The following is a 12,839-nucleotide window of genomic DNA, read 5'->3' on the forward strand; positions in this document are numbered from 1 at the left end:
TATATAACATATAGTGGGTTGCTTTCCATCCAGGGGAGGGGATGAGAAGAAGGAGGGGAAAATCTGAAACACAAGACTATGCAAGGGACAATGTTGAAAAATTATCCGTGCATATGTTTTGAAAATAAAAAGTTTAAAAAACATATTGAGCAATATTCAAGCTTAATAGTGTTCTTTTCATGCCATTTGGGACAATTTGTATTGAAATAATTATGTATTTCTGATATTGGACAATAAAGGCAGAATTAATGTTTCTAGCAACTTTCTGATTAGTTAGATCTAACCCTGTACTTTAAATGATGGGCTCTGATGTAGTTTACCAAAAGAAATACCCCAAGAAATTTGTCATATATTGGCACCAGGGAAAATTCCCAATTTAACCAGGAGTAAAAAGAAAACATACTATCAAATTATGTGAAATTTAGGCTAAAATGGAATAGATTCATCTGAGTTTGATACTTTTACACAACCTGTTCTTAAAACAATAAGGAGTTTCATTTTCTTCCTGAATAATTTTTTGAAATTAATCTAATTTTCAGGGTGAATGGCACATGCTTTCATTCATCTGATTAAGAATCCCTTCACTTGTAATAAAGGCAATTAAATGCCTCAGTGGATAGAGCACTGGCCTTGAAGTTATAAAGTTCTGAATTCAAATTTAGTCTCGTATTGGACTAGCTATGTTACCCTAAGTAATTCACTTAATCTCTACTTGCCTTAATCCACTGGAGAAGAAATACCAAATCACTCTGGTATGCTTGTCAAGAACACATGGATGGTATGGTCCATGGTGTCATGAAGATTCAGGCATGATTGAAAGCTTAATGACAATAAAACAACAACTGGAAGAAGCTTGTGAAAGACTAGTATAATAAGTTATAAGACTCTGGTTCTTATAAAAGCCACTTAGAAAGTTCCTTTGGGTCAGCAGGTGGGCCTGAGTAATCTCTATTAGTTGCCTCTATGATGGCAGTTTTCTCAGAGAGAGCAAGGTCAATTAATTACTTACATTTCCCCAAGTTATAATGCTCCTAAATATGACCTGAAATTGGATCTTCATCAAATTTACGAGTGTCTCCCTTTGATATAGAGAGGGACTAAAATGTTGATAGAGCCTTAAAAGTACCAAATTCTCTTGCTAGGTAACATCATGTATAAATCTTTTATGAAAGGAAAGGAAATATATTAGTATTCAGTCATTCTTTTTCTTCTTTTTTTTTTTACTGAGGGAATTGAGATTAAGTGACTTGCCTAGGGTTACATGGTTAGGAAATGTTAAGTATCTGAGGGCAGATTTGAAGTCAGGTTCTCCTAATTTCAGGGCTAGTGCGGTATCCACTACACTACCTAGTTGTCCCTAATCATTCATCTTAAAAGAAACCATATCACCTACCATAGTAGAAAGAGAATAAGTTGGAGGAACAGAAGAATGAGACAGAACAGGATAAAAAGAGGAGGGTCCATTAAGAGGCTCCAGGCATGAAATCAGACAGGACTGCTCAGCAAAACCAATAGTTAGTTAATTGGTTGTTCAATAGCCAATCTTAACTTTTTTTATTAAAAAAAATTAAAAGTGCCAACTTTAGACCAGAATTTAGAGATGAATCTATTGTATTTTAGGTCAATTTTGCATAATTTGATAGCATGCTTTATTGTCACTCCTGATTAAACTAGGAATTTCCCCTGGTCCCAACATATGAGAAATTTCTTGGGAGGTAGTATATATTTCTTTTCTTAAGTGACATCAGAGCCCATCATTTAAAAGTAGATTCCATTATAGATAGGACAGATTCCCAATAAACAAGACATATTCCTTTGCAAAAGGCTTGAATGTCCTATTTGGGCTTGATTCTCCCTCAGAAAAGATACCAGGGTTTACCTTGACTCAGAAGAATTGAGATTGAGGCCAAGGGGAACTCTGATTCCTGAGGCAGTCCTCCATGGAGAAATCGCTTGGTGAAAACTTGAGTAGGGTAAATGTTAAGGAGTTACTCAAAAAGGACTGTCTCAGGGATTCTGAAACTTCCTGGATGGCTTGCCAGTCATTATAATATAAACTTAGAAATAAAGGGTAGCATTTCAGAGAAAATCAATTTCTTAATAAGGCTACAATGACATAGCAAATAACATCTAAGATCTCCTTGGTAGGTACAAGGATACCATTCAATGCCTAACAGGATTGTTTATTTTTTATAATCAATACTATAGAATCAATAATTTGTATAATATTGAATAACACGGGCTTTTTCTTTTCTGATTGTGCAGAGTTTTACATAATTTGTTATTATTTCCAGTAGATACTGGAACATTTTACAAATATCCTGGAATGTTCCATAGTTATTAAAAGAAATATTGCAAGATGTACAAAACATTTTGTGGATCAATGTCGGATCAATGCCTATTCTCTCAGTTTCTGAGAATTGTCTCAACAACTTAATTCCCTATAATCATGTGATTTTATATTTTTTTATTTTATTAAACTTTTTATTTTTCAAAACATACACATGGATAATTCTTCAACATTAATCCCTGCAAAACCTTGTGTTCTAATTCCCCCCCCCTTTCCCCACCTCCTCCCCTAGATGGCAAGTAGTTCAATATATGTTAAACATGAAATATGTTAAATCCAATATGCATGCATATTTATACAATTATCTTGCTGCATAAGAAAAATCAAATCAAAACAGAAAAAAATATAAGAAAATGAAATGCAAGCAAACAACAACAAAAAGAGTGGAAATGCTATGTTGTAAACCACATTCAATTTCCACAGTCCTCTCTCTGGGTGTAGATGGCTCTCTTCATCACAAAATCATTGGAACTGGCCTGAATCATATGATTTTATTTTAAAGCAAGACGTAACTCACAAAATGAAGGACAATTGATATTTGAAAGAACCAAACAAGATGGAGTTAATTTTGAATTTCAAAGTACTCAGCCTGACATTGTGCAGGATATAGAAGGCAAGGGACTTGGTTTTAGGGCACGTGACTCACTGATCAGATTCAATTTCCCCACAACTGTGTTTTTCTTTAATCACATCAGATCAAGGAGTTATCTTGACTTTCAGCTTTTGTAGCTAGCTGTGTGCTGGTGGTGCCTCCTGGTGCTTGACTTTTACCTCTTCTTGTGGTTTACTCTGCTTTCTGATGTGAAGAGAAAAGTGTGTATGGTAAGAACTCAGAAGAATAATTGCATATCTTCCCAATGAAAGATATGAGGAGGAGAAGGAAGACCCTGTTTTCAACTCCTGATCTCTAGAGAGAAAAGTACTAATTTGGCCCTCTCTCATGTCCAGTTAGTTGCCAGGGCCATGTAAAAAATCCAGTCCCATGTAAATAGCAAAGGTGTTTTAGGATCAGCATGCTCTACTGAACATTGAACAAGGGATCCAAATCACTTCAGTCTAATTCAACAAACAGTACAAACTTTTAGAGCTAATCTGAATAGGTCCATATTTGACCTGGTATCTAGTTCTACCATTTGTTTTCTCCTCTTCCCAACATACTCCATCCCACCTATCCCCATCCTCCATATTCTTTTCTTCCTTCTGCTCATGTCCCATCTCAAGAGTTTCTTCTTTCCCTTGCAGAGCCAGACCTCTCTTCAGACTATCCTCACAGGGTGATGGGCAGGGTTATGTAGCTAAACTATAGTTCACAATCTAACTCTTAACATAGATTAGATCAGCTTCAAATCCAAGAAAGTCCTATAGGTATTGATCTGATGCTGTCCTCCTCTTCCTAGAACTTCAAGGAACAGGTTTCGTTGCTATTACCTTAATCTATTTCCCTTATTGTGACAATTTCCTTCATGTCAGTACTCTGGGGTTGTTGCTATCTGACATGACAGATTTGCTTATGGAGCTAAGTAAACCAACCTTCATATCCAGAGGAAGTCACAGAGCTATCCCAAACTTATTTAAGGATCCTAATTATTCCTCTTTCTCAAGATGGCATGCATTTGTATTTTAAATTCTCTTCCAACTCTGAGATTCTGTTATTCTTCCATATGTGGTCAAGCCTTTTTATGTGGCAAGAGTACAGAAAGTTCTAAATCTAAACAAGGAAGCTGAAATGCTGGGAGTTGGGCAAGATGCATATAACTCTGGGAATCTTCACAGAGCCTCAGGGTACAGAAGCCCCAGATAATTTTTAAAAAGAATTAGATGACATCTTAGCTTGGGGTTGACTAAGCTACATCTATACTACATGGAATAATCGTTCTGATTTGGATTCCAATCAATGGGTATGTTTTGACATTTCCATATTAATTGCTAACATTTTGCTGTTATCAGTCAGTTATCTGGGATAAATGATAGCAAAATAAATATTATTTATTTAAAATCTGAGAAAAAATTTCCCCATAAACTTTTGTGTATCTCACTCTCTATATTAACCCCTGAAATTAATAATCTTAAATAAATATCAAGATTGCAGGATATCAAACTGATATTAAAGTAACAAAATGAAAACAATAGTATAAATACTTTTTACAATGTATCAGCTATCTGAAAGATCATTTCCAAAGTCACTTCTAACTCTTATTGCCGTACTGCTCAATTCTGGAAATACAAGTCTACCATTGAACACCTCAAAATCAATCAATCAATTGATATTTCAATTAAAATCTCTTCTAGAATTTCTTTCATGTTTCTCTACAAGTTAAAACAGTTTTCCTAGGGAAAATATTACCTTAGTCCTTTTTTCTGTCATATCATAATTTTTTTCAAGTCAATAGTTAACAGACTCTCCTGAATGACAATTTAACTCTCAGTCTCTTATAGAATGACAGTTAAACTGTAACCACAAGTAAGATTTATTATCCCCATTTGACACTTGAGGAGACTGAGACAATTTATTCAGTGCCCAGGGCCATTCATCTAGTAAGTGTCTGAGATCATTTTTGGACTCACCTGACTTTAAACCCAGCACTCTACTTACTGTGCCATCTAACTGCCTCAGGACATTGACGAGATTGCAGCCCTTGCTTAGCATGAATCAACTGAAGGAATGAAACCTGTTTGTCTTGAAAAGGGAATGACTTGGATTTGGGAAGCAGGACTTAGTTAATTCCAAGTATTTGTAGTCCAGCACATGGAGCATGCTTCAAATTTATTCTTCTTGGTCCAAGAGGGCAGAACCAGGAAAGGGGTGAGTGGGGGAGGTACAGGAAAGAAAATATAAGTCATATCTTAAGAAAAACTTCCCAAGGAACATAGCCTATTTGAAAGTAAAAAAGGTAGTGAGTTGCCCATTACTGATGATCTTTAAGGTGAATCTGGATGGCCCCTGGCTGAGGAGTTATAGAGGAGATTTCTGGTCAAGTACAGTTTGGACTAGATGTACTTGGAGATTATGTGATTTCCTTCTTGCCCAGACCTGTAAAATATTCAATTACACACAGTGAAGGTTTATGTGTGACATGTTCTTCATCTTTTTTTTTCCCCTCTGGGGTTCTTCCTTAAGTGACTTCTTCTTTTCCCAAGGAAGTGAGCCTGTGAGACGGGGTACACTTGGGAGGGGGAGTGGCCCTTCCAGACTTGAGAAGAATCTGTGGATCCTTTCAGAATGCTGTTCATCTACTCTGGGCACTTCACACTGAGCTCTCTCCCCTTTGTTATATAAATTTTTCTTTTTTTTTTGCTCCAGTGTTCTCTTCACTAACTATAATGTTTCCATGATAGACTACAAGCCGTTTTTCTGTGCTATTTGTACAATACCCTCCTGATGACCCTGCAGGTCTTCAATGTCCTCCAGTTCTATCTTATCCTTGGTATAGTCTACCAACTTGTGATAGATGGCAAGATATATACAAAGACTAGTACCATGGCCCCCTCAATCTGTAGATTCCTGGGGAGCCTTTTGGTTTCTCTCAAGGTAGTCTCTGGTAATTGAACTGAAGGCTTAGACTCATGGGCCTCTGTGTTTATCTCTGGAGAGGGGACTCAGAGATTGGTACCAGAAAGCCATCATAAAGTGTTCTCACTCCTCTGAGTGAGTCTTGCTTGTCTCCTCTCTTCCTCTCTTTCCTTGTCTCTTCTCTCTCTCAATTGACTTTTCTTCTCTTTTCCTTCTTATTTCCTTCACCTTTCTATTTCTTCTCTCTCTCTCTTGATTCTTCCCTGCCTCTTCAATATTCATTTCTATTTCTACTTCTCTATTTCTTTTCTATCTCTCTTTTGTTTCCCCTTATCTCTTTGTATAGTATTTCTCCAGCTTTTTCTCTTTTTTCCTCTTATATCTTCTCCTCTCTATATTGCTTGTTGATTTCTGTCTGTCCTTCCTCCTTTCTTAGACTTTGCTTCTCAGGTGCAGGATGATGTGAGGGGTAACTTGGAGGAAAGGACATGAGTAATGCACAGTCTGAGATGAGGGCAGAAGAATGGGAGACCCTATATCAGTGATATTACAGACACTTGTCTCCTTCCTCAGATCCAGCAACGGTAGATGGGCTGGCACTAACCAACTGGCCAAAGTGTCTGTCTTAGCAGCATACTCTGGTCCAGTTTGGAATCATCAAATAGCCTGGCTGAAGGATAACCGAGGACTCAGACACCATGGAAAATTTCTTAGATTTAGATGTAATGTGTATCACATGTAATAAGACCAGAGGACATATCTTTATTTCTTTCTCTTCCTGTCTGAATATTCTGTCAATCTTTCTACTGTACTTTGGAGTATAAGAGGCAGGATTTTAGACTGAGTTTAGTGACCTTTTTTTGAGCAGCTTTCCCCCTGAATTTGTGCCCCTGACCTCATTGTTGAGGACTGTCCCTATTTCTTAGAAGTCCTAAATGAAGGGATTACTGGGGACAGGCTAGAGATTCTTCAGGCCACCCAAAGGATATTCTATTCTTGTTACATAGGTACCCCTCAGGAGGGACATTGGGAAATTTTTCAGAGAAGACTTCAAGGATTGTTGGCCCATGGAGGCCAACTAATTACCAAAACAATGAGAAGGATCAGGGTTTTCAATTCTAGGACTGGCATGGGATGACCTGTTTCAGGTTCATCTCTTTATCCTATTGTTCAGTAAGCCTTTTACAATCCCACACTGGTTGCTTCACCTGTTTGAGAAAGCGATGAGAGATCCTTGTCTGGGCCACTCATTCCATTTTACATTCAGAACCCACTCCAAACTCCTAGAGTTGTTTTATTCTTAGGGATACCTCTCTGATATTTCCAGATATACCATACTGCCTGATGTCCTTAGATGGCTCCTCATTGAGAGAAAACTTCCAAATTGTGACAAAGCCTAATGCTGTTGTTGACTCTTTACTACCACCCTGTCCACTAGGGATGATGGTGACTTTTCTAAACTCATTTTCATATGATCAACATATTCCTACCTGTCATATTCTTCCCATTCCAGCAATTTTTAACCCATAGTTATTATTATACAAATCTCACTTTAGTCCTCCCACTTCTCACTCCCTTACTCCTCCTTCACCCAATCCTCTCACCACCCCACTCTGCAGCTACTACAGCTGACTCCTTCAATTTTGCTTTTTGGAATACCTGCTCCACAAGTAAAAAAAACTTGGCTTTATCTTGAATTTCTTCCTTTCCTACTCCTTCCATGTTCAGGCAATCACTAAACCCTGGCTTCTCTCTGAAGACTCTTGTTATCAAGTGTCCCCTTTCTAGCTCATTCTTAGTCCTCCAACTGACTCCCTAATGTTGAGGAATTGGGATACTTCTTGTTCTCCATAGCCACTTCCAGTCTTTACTTAAAATAGAATTAGTAACCATACTCCTTCTTTGATATTCATTTGTTTCCAAGTCAAGATTTTGGTAGCAATTCTTTAAAGTCATTCAGAACATACTCCTTCTTTCCTTAGTGAGTTTTGTTTTGGTAGCAATTCTTTAAAGTCATTCAGAACATACTCCTTCTTTCCTTAGTGAGTTTTGTGCCCGATTCATAGTCTTTCTCTCATACAACTATTTTTCCATATCTCTTTTTCCTTTCTTGGAGAAGAAGACTCTACTTTTCTTTTCACTCTCTTATCGCCTCTCTACAATCTGGCTTCTAACTTCATGCAATCAAATTTACTCTCTCCAAAGTTGCCATTGTTATCCTAATTACCAAATCTAATGATTTTTTCTTTGTCCTCATCTTTCTGACTCTCTTGAAGTCTTTGACATGGTTGGTCACTCTCTTCTTTTTTTTTTTTTTTTTTTTTTTTTTTTTTTGAGGCTGGGGTTAAGTGACTTGCCCAGGGTCACACAGCTAGGAAATGTTAAGTGTCTGAGACCAGATTTGAACTTGGGTCTTCCTGAATTCAGGGCTGGTGCTCTATCCACTGCGCCACCTAGCTGCCCCCGGTCACTCTCTTCTTTATGCTATTTTTCTCCTTATTCTCTTCTTACTTGTCTGGTCAGTCCTTCTTAGTTTCCTTTGCTGGATATTCATCAGCTTTGGCCTAGGCCCTCTTTTTTCCTCTATTTATATACTATTTTCACCTGGTAATCCCATCAGTTTTCATGGATTTAATTGAATAATTGTCAAATCTATTTATCCATCTCTAACCTCTTCCCTCTCCTCCAGTTTTATCTCTCACTTCCTTATAAACATTTCAAACTAAATATCACATAGACATTTTAACCTCAAATGTCCCAATCTGAGCTCATTATCTTTCCCCCCAAATTTACCCTTTTCCCTTCACTTTTCTATTTCTGTCAAGGGCACCATCTTCCTCTTAATTCACCTAAGCTTAAAACCTAAATCATTCTTGACTACCAATTGTTCTACACAATGTTCTAGTGATTGCATACTGTTTTTCTGGTTTATTTCATTCTGGGTCAACTCATAAATAGGTATTCTTATGCTTTTTTTATATTTTTCATATTTTCATATTCATATGTAATGGAGGCCTGACTAATGAAGTCTCATCCTCAGTCTGCTGACAACACACCTGAAGGAGGGTGGGAGCTCTACTTCTGGAATAGTATGAGGATGTGTAATACAAAAGAGTCTTGCTTCCTGATTCAGAGGATATTTAGATATTCTGACTGTTTTTGGTTCTCTTAGCATGTAAACAAAAAGGAACTTTTCACCTGCTTTGCTACTGAGGATGTATTCAAAAAGTATTAATTGGCCAAGCCTCTTCTCTTCCCTCCTGGAAGTGTTTGAATGAGGAGGTAAAGAGTACTGTAAACTTTTGGTGAAAAAAGAAACCCTAGGCTTATCTTTCCATTGGAGTTGTGATATGGTCAAAGAGTGAATAACCCTACTGTTGCTATTTTTGTGTATGTGAGTATTCTTCCTGATTTTAGGTGAAAAGTGTATTGAACTTGCCTATGAACTCATGAGTTTCAAAAAGTTAGATTAGGGTGTGCCAGAAGTTCAGGAGCTAGAAGATGGTGGGGAGAATCTAGGAATGCCCTGAAGAAGTATACATAGACAAAAATATAAGATAACTTTGATTTGATGCTATAAAAATTAAGGGTTTAAAAAAAAGGGTTGTACTGGGAGAAGAGGATCTAATCACAAAATAAATAAGAAGTTAAGGAAGTAAATAGAATTTTTGAAAAGTTATATATAAGAGAATTCTGAAGAAATGTGAATGGGAAGAGGAAGGAATATATCTTTTTTCTCAACATTACATAACAACTACATGAAAACTGATCACATAGCAGGTCATAAAAACCCCACAATCAAATGCAGATGGGCAGAACTATTAAATGCAAACTTTTCATATACTGATGCAATAAAATTTATGTGTAATAAAGGCCATGTACTAAAAACTAACTAGAAACTAAATAATCTAATCCTAAAAAATGAGTGGCTCAAACATCAAATCATCAAAATAATCAATAATTTCACTCACAAGAATGACAATTATGAGACAACATACCAAAATTTGTGTGATGCAGCCACAGATCTTATGAGAAATTTTATTTTTCAAAATGCATGTGTGAATAAAATGCAAAAGAAAAGATTAGTGAATTGAAAATGCAACTAAAAAAGCTTAAAAAGTACAAATAAAGACCCCCGATTAAAATACCAAGTTGGAAATTATGAAAATCAAAAGAAAGAAAGAACTATTGAACTAATAAATAAAACTTGGTTTAATATAAAAAACTAATAATATAGATAAGCCTTTGGTTAATTTGATTATTAAAAAGTAAAGAAGAAAATCAAATTACTCATATTAAAAATGAAAAAAGTGAATTCACTACCAGTGAAGGAGAAATCAAAGCAATAATTAGGAGCTATTTTCTCCAATAAATCTGACAATCTCAACAAAATGGGTGAATTTTTACAAAAATATAAATTGCCCAGAATAACAGAAGAAATAAAATACTTAAATAACCCCATTTTAGAAAAATAAATTGAAAAAATCATCAGTGAACTCCCTAAGAAAAAATTTCCAGGGCCTGATGGATTTATAAGTGTGACCTACCAAACATTTAAAGAACAACTAATCCCAATACTACATAAACTATTTGGCAAAATAGGTAAAGAAGAAGTCCTACCAAATTCTTTTTATGACACCTAAACCAGGAAGAGTCAAAATAGAGAAAGAAAATCATAGACCAGTCTCCCTTATGAATATTGATGCAAATGTTTTAAATATAACATTAATCAAGCAATTTATCACTAGCATAAAATTTGACAAAGTGGGATGTACCAGGAATGCAGGGCTGGTTCAATATCAGGAAAACTATCGGCATAACTGACCATATAACAGAATTATCAGAAATTATGATCATCTCAATAGATGTAGAAATTTTTTTTTTACAAATGAAGCACCCATTCCTGTGAAAAACACCAGAGAGCATAAAAGCAAATAGTTTTCTTTAAAATGATAAGCAGTATGAATCTAAAACTATTAGCAAATGTTATATATGACAGGGATAAGCTAGAAGCATTCTCAGTAAGATTAAGGATGAAAGAAGGTTGCTCATTATCATCACTAAGTTAAGAGAAGAAAAAGAAATTAAAGGAATTATAATAGGTAATAAGGAAACAAAATTATCACTTTTTGCAGATGATATGATGGTGTACTTAGAGAATCTTCGTCAATCAACTAAAAAACTATTAGAAACAATGAACAACTTTAGCCAGATTTCAGTATATGAAATAAACCCATATAAATCATCAGCATTTCTATACATTGCCAACAAAGCCCAGAAGCAAGAGAGAGAAAGATAAATTCCATTTAAAATAACTGTAGACAATATAAGATACTTGGGAGTCCACCTGCCAAAACAAACCCAAGAACTTGTGAATATAATCACAAAAATTTTGTAGCGAAGTCAGATCTAAACAATTAGAAAATATTAATTGCTCATGGGTAGGCTGTGCCAATATAACAAAAATAACATATCAGATTTAAAGCCATGTTATAAATGGTAATTAACAAAACCATCTAGTTAATAAATCGAGTCTTAGATCAGTGGAATAGATTAGACACACAATAGTAAGTGATTATATCAATCTACTGTTTGATAAACCCCAAAACTCCCTGTTTGACAAAAGCTTCTGGGAAAGCTGGAAAATAGAATGTCAGGAACTAGGTATGGACCAATATCTCACACCCTATACCAAGATAAGGTTGAAAGAGGGACATAATTGAGACATAAAAGGTGAAACTATAAGCTAATTAGAAGAGCAAGAAATAGTTTACCTGTCATATCTATGAAGGACAGAATTTATGACTAAACAAGAAATAGCATTGTGAAATGCAAAACAGATAATTTTGATTATGTTGAATTAAAAAGGTTTTCTACATTGTGTCCAAAGGAGAACTAGAGACCATTATTGATCACAAAATAGAAAATTTTGATTACACCAAATTAAAAAATTTCTGCACAAACAAAACTAATGCAAACAAGATTAGAAGGGAAGTAACAAATTGGGAAAACATTTTTACAGTTAAAGGTTCTGATAAAGGCCTCATCTCCAAAATATACAGAGAATTGACTTTAATTTAAAAGAAATCAAGCCATTCTCCAGTTGATAAATGGTCAAAGGATATGAACAGACAATTTTTAGATGATGAAATTAAAACTATTTCCACTCATATGAAAGAGTGTTCCAAATCACTATTGACCAGAGAAATGCAAATTAAGACAACTCTGAGATATCATTACACACCTGTCAGATTGGCTAAGATGACAGGAACAAATAACGATGAATGTTGGAAGGACTGTGGGAAAACTGGGACACTGATGCATTGTTGGTGGAGTTGTGAAAGAATCCGGCCATTCTGGAGAGCAATCTGGAATTATGCCCAAAAAGTTATCAAAATGTGCATACCCTTTGACCCAGCAGTGCTATTACTAGGCTTATATCCCAAGGAAATACTAAAGAAGGGAAAGGGACCTGTATGTGCCAAAATGTTTGTGGCAGCCCTTTTTGTAGTGGCTAGAAGCTGGAAGATGAATGGATGTCCATCAATTGGAGAATGGTTGGGTAAACTATGGTATATGAATGTTATGGAATATTATTGTTCTATAAGAAATGACCAACAGGAGAAATACAGAGAGGCTTGGAGAGACTTACATCAACTGATGCTGAGTGAAACGAGCAGAACCAGAAGATCATTATACACTTCAACAATGATACTGTGTGAGGATGTATTCTGATGGAAGTGGATATCTTCAACATAGAGAAGAGCTAATCCAATTCCAATTGATCAATGATGGACAGAATCAGCTACACTCAGAAAAGGAACACTGGGAAATGAGTGTAAATTGTGAGCATTTTTTTTGTTTTTGTTTTTCTTCCCAGATTATTTTTACCTTTCAAATACAATTCTTCCTTTGCAACAACAACAATAACAAAATTCGGTTCTGTACATATATGTTGTACCTAGTATATACTATAAG

Source organism: Sminthopsis crassicaudata, chromosome 1 (assembly GCF_048593235.1).
Source record: "Sminthopsis crassicaudata isolate SCR6 chromosome 1, ASM4859323v1, whole genome shotgun sequence".
NCBI classification, from domain to species: Eukaryota; Metazoa; Chordata; class Mammalia; order Dasyuromorphia; family Dasyuridae; genus Sminthopsis; species Sminthopsis crassicaudata.